Consider the following 3,619-nt stretch of genomic DNA (forward strand, 5'->3'; position numbering starts at 1 on the left):
TAATTTACATGTGTAAACTAATAATTAATCACTGTGACGATTTTAAATATATATGCGCGCGTGCGCACATTGCGTACTTTCAGTTGTTTACAAGTTGCTTGTAAATTGTAATAAGCACACTAAATTGTAAAAATGTTTCATTAGTAATCATATATTTCGCTGTTTAAAAACTTTTTGACGCTTTTATTTTGTGAAAAATTGGTCTAATTTCCCAAAAATATTTCATATTTTTTGTCAAAAAATATGTTTTTTTATAAATTAAACCCATATATGTTCCATTATCATATTTTACTTTTATAATTTTATAATTGTAATTGCCGAAATACCTACAGAATAAATGCAACTGTGTTTGCAGAGATAATAATTTATAATGCTAAACATGTTTCCAAACATATTTATGTTCGTATCTCGTAATACGTTGATCTAATTATTATTTTGTAATAACATCAATATTATAGCAGTCAGAAGAACATTTTGTTCTTAATGATTTGCTAATGCAAGCAGACAGGAAGAGAAACAAAAAAAAAAAGACTGAAAAAGTGTGCGTAATAGGGAAAAAAGTAATAACTTCACAGAATTAATTTCACAATGAAGAACGAATTAACTTTTTGCTGTATAAAAATAATTGTACTCATGTGCTATACGCATCAGTCGTCTACCGTTATATTCTCTATCAGTATGAAATTATTGTGTATTGTAATATATACATAAGTAGTTTAAGCCTTGGTGTTCAATACAAATGCATTCTTGTATGTCGAAGCAATTAGTTCGATTTGCAAACTAGCAATCTATTTTTTTTTTATTCAAAATAAAAATTCAGATTCTTGCAAAGGTTCTGCGAAAGGGAGCCGGGACACCACTTGTTTTGGCGCCATTTCGCTAATATCGTCGAGCCCGTACTCACCTCGTCGAGTTCGTGCTCCGTCTACAAAGTGGGGAAATAGTAGCTTTGACGGGGGCTCTTTCAAGCCGAGCTCGTCCTATGCGGACCTGCTCTCAATTCGCACCGCAAACGCGAGAACGAGCGCGAGAACTTCCGCGAACGACAATTCGGTCTTCCACCTCGCCGTGTCGTTTCTCACTATCGAAAGAAGGTGTCGAGCAGCGAGCTATGCACAGACAATACCGACGAGCGTGGTGACTGCCGCAACTTTGGCACAAGCATCACGTGCCGCGATAAAGCAACGTGCCCGGTCGAGACGCAAGGTCGGTCGACCTACAATGCAATGGGGGTCTTTTTTGGAAGACTCAACACGTCGAATCGTATCTCGTGGATTTAACCCTATCTGGTACGTGTAACGACTGTATACGCGACGCTAAGTGCTCGTTATAACACATTTATCGGCTATGTTCTGAAGATATTGCGAAAATTTCACATCAACTTTCAATATCTATTTCAGGTTCATTCTTACATCAACAAAATTTTCATTATTGAAATGCAAGTAACATTTGAGTTAAGTTGAAGTAAGTGTTGTATTAAAATCAGAACTATTCTATATAAATATATAAAATTTATTAGAATATCGCAAGGGGGTTAACCACCTCATGTATTATCATTTATTGCACATACAAAATTGCTGGCGTATCGCTATGTACCGCTATGTATTACTATGTATTGCTATGTATTGCTAGCACAGACAATGCTATCAATATGCTAGCAATACATTACTAATATTTGACAATACTGTGTGCTCATATAATAGGTGATAATACATAAGATGGTTGACCTCGGAATATTGTTTATTTCTGAGAGAAAAGAAATCTAAATATATATAATTCAGTTATCAAGAGTTGCTATTTATTATCTATATAATGTCAAATAATAAAGATTTATGAATATAATTGACTTCCTATTAAACAAAAGCTCATCGACTTCTATTACGTGTTGCGACTATAGCCAATAGATATACAATTCAACGTAACATATATACCGTCTATAACCGCTGACTAAGGATCTCACTATGAAACTTCGAGTATTGCGATTATCTTAGACTGCTTAATATTTAATTAATAGTCTGTTGTAGCTCCTAACGACACATGAATAACAACACAACAAAGACTTCCATTCGCTACATTTCTTAAACTTTCGAAATACGATTTTAAGAATTATAAAAATCATAAATTAAAATGAAATAACGTTCTTAATAATACATTTTCGTTTTTCATGTATTAATAAGGCAACAGAAGTTTCGTTGCAAAACGCGTTCACTTTAATTTCCGTTCCACAAACGTTTCTACAAAATTCACTGATGTTTCATTGATTACCACACGCCGGTCTTTATAGAGATTGAATTAGAAAGAAAGACAGAGAGTCAGTTAAACGTCAGATATCTTTATAAACTGATACTTATGGGAATACACGGCAGCTAGATTACCGAAATGTAAATTATGCCAGTTTCGAAACAAACGGCTTATAGATGCGTGTTCATCACGATGCCCGGCGTGCCTGATTCATGAATGCGTCGCATTCATAATTCTAACATTGTCGATGTGTACCGCGCGTGACGAGGTCTAATGTAGCGTATAACGAAGCGAACGATCCAGCGACGCAATCGATACGACTTTGAGTAACAACTAACTCGTCGAACGCTCGTATCAAGTAGAGAAGGTCAACGTCGACGTTTGCACGAACAATTGCGCGACGTTTACTATTAATAAGTATTATATAAAGGAAGAAAAAGAATATATATGCGACGTTTCGACAGAATGAGGGCCTTTACAAACAACTTAAAGACTTGAAATAATAGTAACACGTGCGAAACGCGCGCTGCCTTTTCCACACACTTCGCGAGCTCAAGGACGCCGTACGCTAATAATCAATAGGTCAGCTCGCCGTTCATTCGTTCAATTTCAACATAAATTGTATATTCCGATAAAGTTGCAAAATATTTCCGCGGGAAGACGACACTCGTGTAAACAAAGATATTCGCGCATAATCAGAGATTTTTAATCGACAATTCTAACCGTTTCCTCGTTTATTATGTCAAACTTTCCTACAACAATATGCAAAACGCATCGTCGGACGCCACGCAGCTCCGATAATTTTCCTGCATGCAACGCGCGGCATACATTTTCATGAATGAAAAGGCGTGAGTTCGGCGAGATATCATCGAATTTAACCGTCAACTAATTTTCTGGCAGAGAAAACAATTGGTTCGTTCAAAAAAAAAAAAAAAAAAAAGACGCTGCGATGTGAAAATTAGGAAAATGATAGCGATCGATATCCGCTAAACACGAAGTGTACTGGAAAAAGTTTAAATGGTATTAATTGAAATTGTAGTTGAGAACGGACAAAAATCCGAATTTTCTGGTTGAATCGGCTATAATTTTTTAAATAGCTGAGATAACCAGAATTTTGATTGATGTGATCAGAATTTTCTGATTCGTTCATTTTCAACACAAAATTTCTCTCGGTATAACGTTACATCAGTATTATAATTTCCCACTTAACAGTGTAAATGTAATACAATATACATACACACACGCAACAGTTAGGTACATTGTTGAATAGGAATTTATAACATTGATATAATGTTAGTGTTACTGTACGTTAATATATATGTTTGAGGGAATATCTAGATTTTCTTCTTCCAACCCTCAACGTTCCTGCAGATTCACA

At 35.3% G+C, this 3,619-nt stretch overlaps 1 protein-coding gene across 14 annotated transcripts in view; it reads right to left on the reverse strand.

Annotated features, from left to right (window-relative positions):
- The window catches only part of LOC108747753 (CUGBP Elav-like family member 2), a 490,486-nt gene that overhangs the window by 398,125 nt on the left and 88,742 nt on the right, over positions 1–3,619 (reverse strand). The gene's annotated exons all lie outside the window — the stretch shown is intronic.

This window comes from Trachymyrmex septentrionalis, unplaced genomic scaffold, assembly GCF_001594115.1.
Source record: "Trachymyrmex septentrionalis isolate Tsep2-gDNA-1 unplaced genomic scaffold, Tsep1.0 scaffold20, whole genome shotgun sequence".
NCBI classification, from domain to species: Eukaryota; Metazoa; Arthropoda; class Insecta; order Hymenoptera; family Formicidae; genus Trachymyrmex; species Trachymyrmex septentrionalis.